The 15,538-nt window shown below is 38.6% G+C and overlaps 1 long non-coding RNA gene and 1 pseudogene across 1 annotated transcript; one reads left to right on the top strand and one right to left on the bottom strand.

Moving 5' to 3' along the window:
• The first annotated feature begins 2,976 nt into the window (after positions 1–2,976).
• LOC116098366 lies at positions 2,977–4,102 on the top strand (annotated as a pseudogene).
• A 9,070-nt stretch (positions 4,103–13,172) lies between these two features.
• LOC116098365 lies at positions 13,173–15,130 on the bottom strand. The gene is made up of 2 exons (XR_004121822.1): positions 14,968–15,130; positions 13,173–14,101 (listed from the first exon to the last, which is right to left on the bottom strand). It is a non-coding gene; the product is annotated as an uncharacterized LOC116098365 (long non-coding RNA).
• Positions 15,131–15,538: the final 408 nt, after the last annotated feature.

The raw sequence follows: 15,538 nt of genomic DNA, 5'->3' as shown, positions 1-15,538 counted from the left end.
ATTGTTGATATATGTTCTACAATTTGGTTTGCTAGAATTTTATTAGTATATTTGCATCGATATTCATGAGAAAGATTAGCCTGAAGTTCTGTTTGCTTGGTCTTTGTGAGGTTTAGGTATCAGAGTAATTGTGCTTCATAGAATAGTGTTCCTTCTATTTCTATTTTATGGGATAGTTTGAGGAGTGTTGTTATTAGATCTTCTCTGAAAGTCCTGTAGAATACCACACTAAAGCCATCTGGCCCTTGACTTATTTTGGTTGGGAAATTTTTAAGGAGTTCTATTTTACTAGGGGATATGGGTCTGTTTAGATAGTTTATCTGTTTGCAATTTAACTTTGGTATGCAGTCTCTCTCTAGAAAATCATTGATTTTACCTAGATTTTCCAGTTTTATTGTATAGGCTTTTGTAGTAGGATCTGATAATTTTTTTTTTAATTTCCTCAGTTTCTGTTGTTTTGTCTCCCTTTTCATTTATGCTTTTGTTAATTTGGCTACCGTCTCTGTGTTCTTTAGTTAATTTAGCTAGGGATTTATCTATCTTGTTAATTTTCTCAAAGAACCAGCTTTTGGTTTTGTGGATTCTTTCTTTCATTCTCTTTGTTTCCATTTGGTTGATTTTAGCCCTGCATTTGACTATTTCCTGCCCTCTACCAATTTCATATGGAAAAAAAAAACCTAGGAGAATGAAAACAATTCTCGACAATAAAAGAACTTCTGGGGAAATCACCATTCCTCACCTTAAGCTATACTACAGAGCAATAGTGTTAAAAACCACATCATATTGGTACAAAGACTGACAGGTTGATCAATAAAATAGAATTGAAGACCCAGAAATAAAACCACACACTTATGAACACTTGATCATTGACAAAGAAGCCAAAAATATACAATGAAACAAAGAAAGCATCTTCAATAAATGGTGCTGGTCTAACTTGTAGTCAGTGTGTAGAAAAATGAAAATACATCCATGTTTGTCAACTTGCATAAAGCTCAAGTCCTAGTGGATCAAGAATCTCAACATAAAATCAGATACACCTGATCTAATAGGAGAGAAAGTCAGAAAGAACCTCAAACTCATTGGCATGGGAGCGGGGGATAGAATTTCCTAAATAGAACTCCAAAGGCTTAGGCTCTAAGATCAAGAATTGATAAATGGGACCTCATGGAACAGAAAAGCTTCTGTAAGGCAAATGACACAGTCAATAGAACAAATCAGCAACCACAGACTGGGAAAATATCTTCACTAACCCCACATCTGACAGAGGGCTAATATCCAAAATATAGAAAGAAACAAGAAGCTAACCTCCAAAAATCCAAGCAACCCTGTCAAAAAAGAGGTATAGAGTTAAACAGAGAATTCACAACAGAGGAATCTCAAATACCCAAGAAGTATTTAAATTTTCAAAGTCCTTAGTCATCAGAGAAATAAAAATTAAAATGACCCCTAGATTCCACCTTACACCAATCAGAGTGGCTAAGATCAAAAACATAGGTGACAGCACATATTGGTGAGAACGTGAAAAAAGAGGAACACTTCTCCATTGCTGGCAGGATTACAAACTGGTACAACCACTCTGGAAATCAATTTGGAGGTTCCTCAGAAAATTGGAAATAGATCTACCTGAAGACCCAATAAAAGCACTCTTGGGAATATTCCTAAAAGATTCCCACCATACCACAGGAGCACGTGCTCCACTATGTTCAGAGCAGCCTGATCCACAGATCAGGAACTAGAAACAACCCGTATGTCCCACAAGGGAAGAATGGATACAGAAAATGTGGTTCATTTTTACAGTGGAACACAATTCAGCTATTAATAAAAAGGACAATCATGAATTTTGTAGGCAAATTGGTGGAACTAGAAAATATCATCCTGAGAGAGGAAACTCAGACCCAAAAGGACATGCATGGTCCATACTCACTAATAAGTTGATATTAGCCAAAAATTATAGAATATCCAGGATACAATCTACAGAACTCAAGGTTAACAAGCCAAAAGGCTCAAGTGAGGAAACTTCATTCCCACTTGAGAGGAGAGACAAAACCAATCATTGGTGGCAGAGGGAGGGAGGGACCAGGGTGGGTATGGAGAGGAGGAGGGGAAAAGCAGAACATGATCAGGTACTGGGGTGGGGGGAGACAGGAAAGAAGCCCTGAGGGCCAGCGGAATGAAAGGAAATATGCAACCTCGGTGGAGGGAGGGTAAGATGGGAGAACTCTCTAGAATGTTCTAAGACCTGGGAGATGAGAAACTCTCAGTACTCAAAGGGAGGGACCTTAGATGAAATGGGAGAGGAAACTTGTTGAGTCCACCTCTAGTAGAAAGACAAGGCATAAAGTTGATGGATGGGGTTGACATCCCACAGTCAAAAACTCTGATCCAGAATTGTTTAAAAGGACTGCAGGGACAAAAATCAAGAGACTGAAGGAAAGGAGATTCAATGACCAGCCCAACTTGGGATACATCTCGAAGGGAGGCTCCAAGGCCTAACACTATATCTAATGCTAGTGTTTGTTTACAGACAGGAACATTGGCTGTCCTCCGAGAGGCCCAACAAGCCACTGACTAAGACAGAGGAAGATATTTACACCCAATCCTTGGACAAAAACCTGGGACCTCTGTGGTTGAATTAAGGAAAGACTGGAAGAAGCTGAGGAGGGTGACCCCATAGAAAGACCAGCAGTCTCAATTAACCTGAACCCCTGAGATCTCTCATACATTGAGCCACCAAACAGGCAGTATACACTAGCTGGTCCAATGCCCATGACACATATAGAGTGGAGGACTGCCTGATCTAGCCTCAGCAAGAAAAGACATGCCTAACTCTTGAGAGACTTGAGGTCCAAGGGAGTGTGGAAGACTGGCAGGGGGCGGGAGGGGGTGAGTCATCCTCTTAGTGATAGGGGGAGGAATGTGCTAAAGAACCATGGACTCTTCTTTCTTCTTCTCAGCTCTATAACAGTAAAGAAAAAAATGCTGCTATCAGTGACTTCCAGGCCTGGGATTTTGACTTTCAGCTCTAACAAGAACAAGAAGCTATATGTGGCCCAGAAAATGGCACCTCCCAATCCAAGGAACAGCACACCTAACAGCAGCAGCTGGCTCGACGGGAATGACCAGCTGAACAAAACCAACTGTATATCCAAGGACTGCTGCCAGGAACCACTGACCAGGATCGTGTCAAGCTCTGTCAGGAGTATAGCAAGATTGTCTCCACAAAGGTCATCCTGGACAAGACCACAGACAAGTACAAAGGCTATGGTTTGTAGACTTTGACAGTCTGTCATCAGAACAGAAGGCTGTAACTGCACTGAAAGCTAGTGGTGTGCAGGCACAAATAACAAAGCAACAGGAGCAAGACCCTACAAATTTATACATCTCAAACTTCCCTCTGTCAATGGATGAGCAAGAGCTGGAAGGGATGGTGAAGCCCTTTGGCCAGGCTTGGATCCTTTGAGATACTAGTGGGGCCAGCAGAGGGATCAGCTTTGCAAGGATGAAGTCCACAGAGAAGTGTGAAGCCATCCTCACCCACTCTAATGGAAAGTACATAAAAACACCTCCTGGAGTAGCAGCACCTTCTGACCCTTTGCTTTGCAAATTTGCAGATGGTAGGCCAAAGAAGCAACAGAACCAAGGAAAATTTCTGCAAAATGGATGGGCCTAGCCAAGGAATAGAGACATGAGTGGTGTGGCATTGACCCATGACCCCACCACAGCTCTTCAGAATGGGTTTTACATAGCTCCTTACAGTATTGCCCACAGCAGGATGCTTGTTCAGTCTGTGCTAGCCCCATATCTTCCATCTCCTGTGTCTTCCTATCAGTGCTCAGTTCTAACACTAGGGATGGACCATCCTCTTTCTCTCTAGCCCGCCTCCATGTTGGGACCTCTTACCCAGCAACTGGGTCATCTGTAACTCAACAGCCTGGACATGTTCGAGCCAACAGCTGCTGCTATGCAAGGAGCTTACATCTCCCAGTACCCAGCTATGCCTTCTTCCCGTGTTTCTGTTGAGGAGAGCAATGGCCAGCAGAATCAACTGGCAGTGGTGCCCCTCTCAGATCATGGGGTCTATCCTTTTCAGTTAAGCAAATAATGAGATTCAGACCTGCAGAAAGAAGCCTATGCACTCTTCCTTGGGCTGTTTTCCCATTGCTGATGGAATCTGAGGAAACACATTGTGTTTTTAATGTGCTACATTCAAGGTCAAAAAAACTTTTTTTTTCTTTTGCAAAAGAAGATTCTTGCTTTGTATTTAATTGCAGCAAACCTTTCTCCTATCCAAAGATACCAGTTGAGCCACTTCTCATCATCAAGAGATGATGAGTATGTTGGGTTTGAGTATGTACAGATTGCTTAGGAAGGTTTTTAAATTTATTTCTTTAAAAAAGAATGATAGCAGTGATGGAAAGTCAATGAAGGAGCCCTGCTTGACAAGTTTAGTTATGGACTATTTTCAATATGTGTTTTGAATATGCAGGCTTAAATTCTTTTCTTTTGCAAAGCTCTCCACATCCCCAAATGTACTGTTCAAGTCAGTGTCTCACAGCACAGTCCTGGCTGGCTGACGATGTAGACCAGGCTGGCTTTGAACTCACAGAGATCCTTCCCACTCTGTCTGACTGCACTACCACACCTAGCTAGATTTTTTTTAACTTTTATGGCATTATGATGAGAAAAGTTACATGATTTCTATTTATCTGTATTTGTTAACATTTAAAAATATATTTTAAGTAAATAGAATTAAATCACATTCTTGTTTCCCTTTTGTACCCCAACTCCTCCCAGAGGCCCCCTTCAATACCTACAATATCTTTTGTGTCACATTCATTAAAATTTATAAAATTATAGCAATAAAAATGAGTATTATAATAGTTGTTTGATATAAAACAACAATCAATTTAACAGTCTTATATAGATGCTTGTCTACAGCAATACTGAAAATACATATGTTTTTCTCAATGTGAATTTTAAATAACTCCAAACATATTAACTATATGTTTCAAAATAATATATCATTACTAGTATTTTCTTAAATGAACATAAATATATAAAGTCTTTTTGTTTGCACATCAGCAAAGGATTTTACCTGCATCGTAGCTAAGCTAAGTTGACAATTCTGTTGCGTCAAGGAATGAATTGTAGGCACAATTTTTGGATACAGACTTCCTGCTATGGTCAAAGCTATTTGACCTGAGTGAGTGAATTTATTCTCAGCCCACAGAGAACAGGTTACACTCATTTAAGAAATGGTGTGTGTATTAAGATGGTCTATCCATAAAGTCATTCATCAACTGTTTCAATGAACAATGGTTCTGCTTGAAGGGTGGCACAGACATTAGGTGAGGATAAGAATCTGGTTCATTAGCTGTGATAATTTGGAAAAGCATTCATCTCAGAGAAAGAATAAGTTATAAAGTCCTCTTCCTCAAACTTGATACAAGAGTTACAAATGTCAAGCAAAGCACACAGTCTCACTCTTTGTTGTTCTCTTACAAGCCACCCCCCAATTTAATTGTCTATGTTTCTTTTGGGTATATAAATAACTTTTGAAATATATAAGCTGTTCTGGAAACCATACTATAGTGTAAAAACATGAAATAAACAATACTACTAATAGAGAAGCTGAGATAGGAGAAGCAAGATTTCAAGACCCTTATGTTCTACACAGAAAGACACTGTCACAAACAAACAAGCTGACAGTGTATAGAGACTGTAAAATATTGGACCTATTTCTCCCATTGCCAAATTAGAGAGACCATTGGATGACAATTAACAAATTTCTAATTCCTCATATTTTTGGATTTCAATCGATTAGGATTAGGATGTGTTGGTAATATTAATTTTCATATTAAGATATTAAGAAAAAGTAATTGTCACTTCCTGTTATTTTGTTGTAAGAGGTGGAATTAGGTTTGTGTGGATTTGTTGAAAGATTACTTTCTTGCTTCTTCTAGGGTATAGTTTAGCTCCTTATATTGATGTTTTCTGTCTATTATCCTTTCTAGGGCTGGATTTGTGGAAAGATACTGTGTAAATTTTGTTTTTTCATGGAATATCTTGTTTTCTCCATCTATGGTAATTGAGAGTTTTGCTGGGTATAGTAGCCTGGGCTGGCATTTGTGATCTCTTAGGGTCTGTATGACATCTGTCCAGGATCTTCTAGCTTTCATAGTCGATGGTGAGAAGTCTGGTGTAATTCTGATAGGTCTGCCTTTATATGTCATTTGACCCATTTCCCTTACTGCTTTTAAAATTATTTGTTTAGTGCATTTGGTGTTTTGATTATTATGTGACAGGAGGTATTATTTTTCTGGTCCAGTCTATTTGGAGTTCTGCAGGCTTCTTGTATGTTCATGGGCATCTCTTTCTTTAGGTTAGGAAAGTTTTCTTCTATAATTTTGTTGAAGATAATTACTGGCCCCTTACCCTGGGAGTCTTCACTCTCTTCTATACCTATTATCCTTAGGTTTGGTCTTCTCATTGCGCCCTGGATTTCCTGGATAGTTTTGGTTAGGAACTTTTTGCTTTTTGCATTTTCTTTGACTGTTGTGTCAATGTTTTCTATGGTGTCTTCTCCCCCTGAGATTCTCTCTTCTATCTCTTGTATTCTGTTGGTGAATTTTGCATCTATGACTCCTGATTTCTTTCCTAGGTTTTATATGGCCAGGGTTGTCTCTTTTTCTGTTTTCTTTATTGTTTCTATTTCCATTTTTAGATTCTGGATGGTTTTGCTCATTTCCTTTACCTGATTGATTGTGTTTTCCTGTAGTTCTTTAAGGGATTTTTGTGTTTCCTCTTGAAGGGCTTCTAGCTGTTTACCTGTGTTCTCTTGTATTTCTTTGAGGGTGCTATTTATGTCTTTCTTAAAGTCCTGTATCATCACTGAAGGAAACCGTCCTGCAGCTTCACTTCGTTCCGTGGGTGATTTACGAACGGGAACTTGAGGTCCTGCAAATAAATGGGTGATAGGGGAGACAAAGAGACATGACACCAGGAAAGGGTTCTTATCAAGGTGTAATCTTTACTTAGTGAAACGGAATATTTATACTAGGAGGCAACACAGGTATGTATATAGCAACTAGGTGAGAACGAAAAAGCGGGCAAATCAAAGCTAGGAATCCCAGGCATAGGCTTCCAAGACAGGAAGGGAGATCAAAGTCCCAGCTTCTTTGAATGCTGTGTTTCTGGTTCTGGTTAATCTCTGGGCTGGCTCCAAACCCCTGGTGAGTCGGGTCGAGTAGCTGTTTCTGGTGTCGGTTGAGATTCCTCCGTGAAATCAGCAGGGCCACCACACATCACCATGAGAAGTAATTTTAGATCTGAATCTTGCTTATCCGGTGTCACGTTGTGTCTAGAACTTGCTCTGGTGAGAGAATTGGGTTCTGATGATGCCAAATAACCTTGGTTTGTGTTTTTGATTTTCTTATGCTTGCCACCCCCCCATGCCATCTGGTTATCTGTAGTGCTACCTGACCTTGTTAAATTTGACTGGAGCCTGTCCTTCCTGTGATCCTGGTTGTGTCAGAGTCAAGCTGTCTCTGTGATTCTGTGATTTTGGGATCCTGTGATCCTGGGCTTGTTAGAGCACCTGGGAGTGCAGCTTCCTCTGGGTGTTTTGGGACTGGCTGCAGAGTTTTCACCCAAGATCTGCTCAAGGCACCAGTCCAGACAGACTGGAAGGAACCTGAGCCACTGGGTTGGTGGAGTTCTTGTGTGCTTGGGTCCTGCTGGTCCCAGTTACTTCTGGTATTGGGACAGATGTTGGGTCCTCCACACCTCTGATCCTGGACATGTTAGAGTGCCTGGGTGTGGAACTTCCTCTGGGTGTTGTGCAACTGGCTGCAGAGCTTGTACATCTGCCTAGGGCACCAGCCCAGGCAGACCAGAAGGTATTTTTGTTTTTGTTTTTGTTTTTATTTTAACTTCTTGTCTGCAATGTTCTTTTTCTCTTTTCCATTTAGTTGAGCCTGCCTACTTTGCCTTTTTACAATTTTTAATTTTATGAATTTGATTTAAATTACATGTGGAATTGTAGAAATGGATAGCAATGTACAGGTAGAGAAGTGTGGACAATGGAGGTGGATTTCCAACCTCAGGAAGGTCATACCCAGTTAGCAATCTCTATCCCTCAGCAACAGAGACAAGCAAATCCAGAGTTATGTCCTGTGGCATGGGGAAGCCTTTTCAACAGTCTTGCTGTCACCACTGCTCCTTTACTGCCTATTAAAAACTTGCTTCTGAAAAAGAAGAAGAAAAACTGTGTAAGGTCAGACCAGGATGGGGGGCAATGACTAGAAAGTTAAAAGAAGAAAAAAATAAAAAAGTAATTTAAAAAAGAAAAGAAAGGAAAGGAAGAAGGAAAGGGGAGGAAATAAAAGAAGAGAAAAGAAAAGAGAAAAAAGAAAAGAAGAACACAAGCTGTTTGGAGCAAGTATTTGGCATGATGTTTGAATGTATAAATAGTGTCCCTTCAAAGGAGAACTGAGCATTTCAGGAATGAGATCAAAGAAGAGCAACAAATGAAAGTAATATATATTTGAAGAATCTATCCTAATCTAACTGGGTCATGAAAATGAGTCTTTCACAGTGATATCTGAAATCAAGTGCTCTGTCTACAAAGATGTTCAGTACTAAAGAAATTTGCATTATCTCAGCAACTAGAGGATGCATAGTAGGTCTATTGGGGGATGGATGCTATGGACTAATCAACTGTTTTGCCCTAAAGGATCTCCTCCATTGACTGCATCCTCACCAATTATCTCCAGAATATGTATGATTGATTTGATGGTGCTGAGCAGCATTTCATTAGTCTTGTGTCCAGAAACCTATCATCCAGTAATGACATTTGTTCATAGTATCTAAACAGTCTCCAAGAACTTGCATGTGTACCGCAAGTACGGTACTTTGGTACCGTCATCTTAGCTTTTATTTCTTCACAGTACCCAATTTTCCTCACTCACTTTTTTTCTGGTTGAAGTGGAAATTTTTCAAAATAGTTGATTGACCCTATGAGAATGCTTTGTAATTTCCTTGCTAGTCAGCCTTAAACTGCCAACCTGAACCCTTGGAGCTACAGGGAGATACATCACCAAATTGTTCATGCCTTAAGTATAAAGGGGGTGTGGAAAATATCTAGCCATTAACTTTGTTTAAACTCTTATGCCACTAGTACTCTTTTTCTTTCAATTATACCCTTACAAGGTATACTAAGCTAGTGAAACTCAATGACACTGCTTGGATAAACCTCAGCACAGAAGCCTGGATTTTTGTCATGAAAATGTAACATCACTTTCCTTCTCTTTTTCTGTGTTGTATTTCATCTCTTCTGGTAACCTTAACCTATTTAACCATAGGATAAAAATTAGTTATAGTGTCTGAAGAAACTAGCAGTTCTCTATCCCTTGGCTTGGTCATTTTAATTTGGGAAAATAATAAATTACAGCAGGCATCTGTCAGTGGGCTGTTTATTGTCCATTTCAGGTGGCTGTGATAAATACCGTGACCAAAAGCAGCTTGGGGAACTTATTCAGCTTACTCGTGTACCACAATAACTGAATAGAAGACAGAGTAATAACCTGTAGTCAGGAACTAAACCCGAGGCCATGCAGGAACTTTGTTTCTGGCTTGCTCAACTTTTTCTTACAAAAACCAGGCCCAACTACCCACAGTAGATGACACTACCAACAGTGGATTGCACTGCCCAGCATTGTCTGGGACTTCTTATATCAATCAGCAATCAAGAAAATAGCCCCAGAGACATGTCCACGGGGCAGTCTGGTGGCTGCAATCCTCAAATGAGATTTTTCTCTTCTTAGAAGAGAAATAGGATGAGAGATAAGACATCTCTTCTAAGATGAGAGATAAGTTAAGATACTTACATATAGAAACATAGTATGTGTGTTATAAAATATGAATTTTTATGAATGGGCTTAGTAGCAGATACAATTTTCTAAGACATAAGTTATCTAAAGAGGGCAAGTTGGGCCAAGAGCCAAGGCAAGACTCTGTTTCAAAAACAAAACCAAATGAGGCTAGAAAGATGGCTCAGTTGTCAAGATCACTTGCTACTCTTTCAGAGGACCAAGGCTCAGTTCCCAGCACCAGTACCCACATGGGAGTTCACAAATTATACACATAAAATAAAAATAAATAAATCTTTTTAAATTAAAACAAAATTTTCTAATGTTTTCATTCTTATAGTTTCTTTATTCTATCAATTTTGGATGCATATTATATGAGTGATCAGGACTTATTACCAAACTAATTAATACATATAAGCCTTGAACATTTTGACAGTCCAAACTTGCTCACCTTTTTAATAATTTCACTAATTTTTTAGAATTTTATGTAATATATTTTTATAATATTCATTCTTGAATTCTTCCTCTTATTACTCCCTATCCCTCTTCTACTTCTCTTTTCAATATATTAACCCACATACTCCAACTGGGGCTGTCCTTATAACTCTTGGTGTGTAAAAAGAGTCTAGAGTTGTTCCCATAAATAATGAGCAGTGTCACACTCCTCCACCCAAGGCACATGGTCATATCCCTTCACCCAAATCACAGGGGATACTGCAGAAGAGGGAGTGAAACTATTACAAAAGCCATAAATGGTATGTGACAACAATGAAACAGTGCTTTCCGGACAAAATAGACTAGCCACACATGTGAACTCACAGTGACTACAACAGCATGCATAAGACTCATATGAGCTCAAACCAGAAAAAAAATCTCAACATGGAGGAGGACATGAAGGTAGGCATAGTCCCACCCCTAAATTAGGAGCTATTAACAATTGATAGCTACTATGAGTGAGAAAAATTGTTTTCTTTACAAATGTGATCCCTGGTAAGTCAATCATGATCCAGAAGTTGCCCCACACTCGAATATTTAGGAAGCACAAATTGTACTCAGTGGACTTTTTAAGAAAGAAAACAAGTTGGAAATCAGGTGGATAGATAAGTCAGAATGGGTCTACGGAGTTGTAGGAGGTGTGTGAATGTGATCAGAATTGTATGGAATTAATAAGCATTTTAAAAGAGTATATACTGGTATGGTGAAATTTATCTTCCTTGTGCTGCTAGAAAGAATAAAGCTTTAGATATTTAAGTGAGCTTAGGTAGTGAGGAAGATAGAGCTAATATTGAAGTATGGGATTCTACATTTTATTTCCCAAACCTAAAACAATACTTAAAGACATTATTTATGTTGATAGCTGTATTGAGGATATTTGGATTGTGGAATGTAGTGTGAGTAATTTGATTAATGTGGAGATAATCAAGCATCTGTGATATCAACACCACCATCATGAAAATTGGCACTTTCAACACCTTATGTTTCATGAGAATATGTTACATGAAAAAGATATATCTAAGATAATCAATAGTGGTTTTATCATGGCTTACTTTATTATATTGCATATTATAAATTAACTGACCAGTAAATATGACTATACCAGTACTGTGGCACATTAGGAAACATTAAACTCATAAACAACTCAGCTATGAAACTCATGACTATAATCTCAAGACTTGAAAAGATGAAGCAAAAGGATTTTCATGATTTTGAAGCTAGCTTGGGTTATCTGGTGACGAGCTTTGGCTACAGAGAGATTCTTTACTTTGATATTTCATCTTTACCCATCAGAATGACTAAAATCAATTAAACAGGTGACAGATCATGCTAGTAAGGATTATACTAAGGCAAACACTTATTCATTGCTGATAGAAGTATAAACTTGGACAGTCACTATGGAAATTATTGTGGTGGTTTCTCAGGAATAGGGGAGCCAATCTACCTCAAGATTCAGCTATACCACTCTTGGGCATATACCCAAAGGTCATTTCACCCTGCCACAGAGACAATGTTCAACCATGTTCAGTGATGTTATATTCATAAGAACCAGCAACTGGAAACAATCTAGATATTTCTCAACAGAAGAATGGATGCTGAAAATTATGCATTTGCACATTGAAATATTATCCAGCCATTAAAATAAAACAGAATTGAAATTTGAAGGGAACTAGATGGAACTAGGAAAAAAATCATCCTGAGTAAGGTAACCTGGACTCAGAAACATAAACATTATCAGTGCCTCACTCAGCCATCATCAGAGAAGCTTTCTCTTGCAGCTGATGGAAATGAACACTGAGACCCATAGCCAGACATTCTGCAGAGAGTGGGAGATCTTATAACACTCAGTCTTAAATACGATGTCTCTACCAAATACCTTCCCCAGTGCTCAGGAAATGCTGGGGAAGAAGACTCAGAAATAATATAAGAGACAGAGAAGACAGAGGACACAAAGAAATCAAGACCCTCTAAATCAACATGATCAATGCCCATATAAACAAAGACTGAGACAGCGTGGACAGAGCCTATACAGGTCTGCATCAGGTTCTCTGTGTATATGTTATGATTTCTAGTTTGATGTTTTTATGGGACACCTAAGAGTGTGAAGGAGTGGGTCAGTTTTGTATGTCTTCTCTAAAAATCTTATCCTTTTGTTTGTTTTGTGTTGTTCTGGTGTATTAGATTTATCTTATTTATTTTATTATTATCGTTTACAAACCTGTTTGTTCTCTAATAAGAGACAGAAATGGAGTAGATCTGGATGGGAGGGGTAGATAGGAATAAAATGAGAGAAGGAGAGAGAAGGAAACCAAAATCAGGATATATTGTGGTGAGAAAAAACAGTATATTTTCAATTAAAAAAATAAAAATTTAATCTTCTCTCTCATTGCTGAGTATTAAACATATTCCCTTGCTAGTAATTCTAAAACTGTGCTCCAATTGATTCATTTTATATTCTTTGGTATAATTCTACTACAATTAAAATAGTTTGTTAAGTCTTGGTGGAGTATTGTTTCACATTATTTTTTTCCCTTGAGATCAACTGTTATTAACTTTAGTAAGGGGTTCAAAGTTCAAACTTTTGAGAGATTCGCAAGCTTCTTATAGACTTAATTTTATTTATAAACATATGGTGAATATGCTTTAGCCTTCTTGATTTAATCTTAATAAAATTTACCTTTTTTCCCTCAGATGGGAACCATTAGCGTGAGGTCTATCTAAAAGGAATGTGGTACGTTCTGTACACCTGTTCTTCTAGACATGTTTTTATGGAGGCACTCAAAGAGAAAAAATTCCAAGATGCCTAAATAGGTCATATCATCTTTACTATGATGAGGATATTTCAGGTGGAGTAATAGGAAGCAGCCACAATCTACAATTTGTGCAAGTTTTTAAAGGTTATCAGTACAACTCTGATATGTACAAAAAAACAGCTGTAGACATCAGCAGCAAGCAGGTGCTGTTCACAGAAGTACAAGACAGTAGTTCAGTGATCAGGCAGTTTTCATAACCATTAGGTCAGGGACACATTATATAGGCACTTATCCAGAGATTCGTTTATACTAGGAATTTTGGTGAATTGGTGGTTTATCTAAGTTTACATAAGATAATTTTAGCACTTAAAAGTATTCTTAGGAATTTTTCACAAGTAAGCATAATTATAATTCAAAAGTCCACTACATTGTGAGTGTGGTCATTATGTGATTGTCACTTGAGTTCTTGGCCTGACTTTCAGTTATGATAATGCTGATCCATGTTAGGTGTATCAATAATTTCTTCCTTTTAAATGTCAAATAGTATTTGAGGGATACAATTTGTCCATGCATTGATTAATGATGTCTGGGAGGTCTCCAGGGTTGAGAATTATGATATACACCAAAACCATCCAAATATCAATATATTTGTAGACATTAATTTGCACCCAGTGGATAACTTCAGGATTGTGATACCTGAGTCACATGTTTTTAAGAAATTTCAGCTTTTTAAGAAATTCCTACTTCACTGTCAGCACTGGTTCTTTGCAATAGTCACATAAATGAGGCACAGGTAAAATCCTCATGGTTCAGCTGTTTGTTGACACTTGGCATTGCTGGAGTACTGTTCTTGTTTGCATTAATTCATTGAAGTTAACCATGTAGACATGCAATGCTATCTTAGCACAGTGCAAGTTTGTCTTTCCAATGACTAATAATGGTAGCAAGTAACTTTTCATTTGCTTATATGATGTTCATCTCCGTCTGTGACAAAGAAAAGTCACCAGTGAAATGTTTAAATCTTTCATTTAATTAAGAGATATTTTCCATTTATTGCATTTTCATAATTCCTTAATATTCTATATATAAATTTTTCATGATATATATGTTTGTAAGAATATTTTTGTTCAACCTGTGGCTTGTCTTTCCATTTTTATTACAGTATATTTTAAAAATAAAATTTTAAATTTTAATAAAGTACAGTGGATCATTTTTTTCTTTTACACTTTTTTATTTTTAGTTTTACTTTTTATTCACTTTACATCCTGATCACAGACCCCACCTTCCTCTTTTACCAGCCCCACCCTTACCAATTCCCCCCATTGTTCCATTTTCTTTTTAAAAGGAAAAGAAAGAAGGTAGAAGAGAAGCATGTATCATTTAACTGGTATTCTGTGTAACACAAAAAAAAAAATAACTCAAAAAAATTGGTGACCTTGCCCCAGCCAAGCACTACATGGTCTGGACAGTCATAGCAAGCCTGAGATGATCCCAAACACCCAGAAACCCCAGTTTGCCACTAAGATAAGCCAGTAAAGGAGAGAGAGATGAAGAAAGAGAAGCAGAACAGTGTGTGAATCGTGAAGAGAAGCACAACTGGAGACTCCACAGTAATGAGAAACAGCCTGATATGAGTAGCCAGCAATACTACCTGAGGCCATGGGTAAGTCCTGGGCCTGTGCTGCCACCAAGGGCCATGTCTGGGTCTGTGAGCCTACAGCACTGGAGGTCTGCTACCCACCAAAGGCCATGTGGATATCCCTTGTCTGGGCCATGTTGATGTCTGAGGACTGTGCAGAGCTGGCTCCACTCCTCACTGGCTACAGCAAGAGCATCCCACACACACATACCTTATTTGGGCAGCACAATTGAATTGGTCCTGGTGGCATGGGGACAGGTAAGCTAGCCCTGCCACTTGTCTGCCATGTGGTGGTGTGGGTGAGCCAAAAATGTCCTATCCCCACTTTTCTCTCTCCACCTGCAGCAGACAGGAGAGTTAGCCCAGCCCCTCCCAGGCTGCAGCACTCAGAACATTCTACACCTCACCTGAGCATCACAATAGTGCTCTCCATTGTGATGTGATCACAGAGAGCAGGTCCTAAGGGCATGAGAATAGGAATGCTGGCCCTGTCCCTCTATGAATTACTATAGCACATGAAGAAACCAGTCCTGCAAATCCAAAGCTGCAGGATCTTAAATACACAGGGCAACAGCAGAATACCTGGGAGGAGTCTCAGTGAAGATTCAGTATTGATAGTGTAGCAGAAACCAGATGCCTCCAATGAACATTTTCAAGTAAAGGTGCCTTAACAAAGGGTCTACTATGTGACACACTATGGCATACTACAACTTCTACATGTTGTTCTTGTTTTTGTTTTTGTTTTATTGTTGTTAGGTTTTGGTGGTGGTGGTGGTGGTGAT

Source organism: Mastomys coucha, unplaced genomic scaffold (assembly GCF_008632895.1).
Source record: "Mastomys coucha isolate ucsf_1 unplaced genomic scaffold, UCSF_Mcou_1 pScaffold20, whole genome shotgun sequence".
NCBI classification, from domain to species: domain Eukaryota; kingdom Metazoa; phylum Chordata; class Mammalia; order Rodentia; family Muridae; genus Mastomys; species Mastomys coucha.
The sequence above is the reverse complement of the archived record's forward strand: the minus strand, read 5'-3'. Positions and strand labels throughout refer to the sequence as shown.